Raw genomic sequence first — 258 nt, 5'->3', positions numbered from 1 at the left:
CGGGGCCGCCCACGCTCTGCCCAGGCTCCGCCTCCACGGCCGCCCAGGAGCGTGTTCCCTTCCTCTGCCCGCTGCGCGTACCCGCCCCTGCCGCCGCCGGTCCCCGAGGTCCCACCGCCCCTCGCTAGTCTCCCCACCCCAAGCGCGGGACGCGCCCGGAGGCCCGCGGGGCCGGGAGGTAGCGCGGAGGGCGGGCTGGCTCGGGTTTCTGCCCGCCCCCGGCGCCGGCGTGACCCCTCCCCGGGCGGGGCGGGCCAG

The sequence above is a fragment of the Desmodus rotundus genome, chromosome 9 (genome assembly GCF_022682495.2).
Source record: "Desmodus rotundus isolate HL8 chromosome 9, HLdesRot8A.1, whole genome shotgun sequence".
Classification (NCBI taxonomy): domain Eukaryota; kingdom Metazoa; phylum Chordata; class Mammalia; order Chiroptera; family Phyllostomidae; genus Desmodus; species Desmodus rotundus.
The sequence above is the reverse complement of the archived record's forward strand: the minus strand, read 5'-3'. Positions refer to the sequence as shown.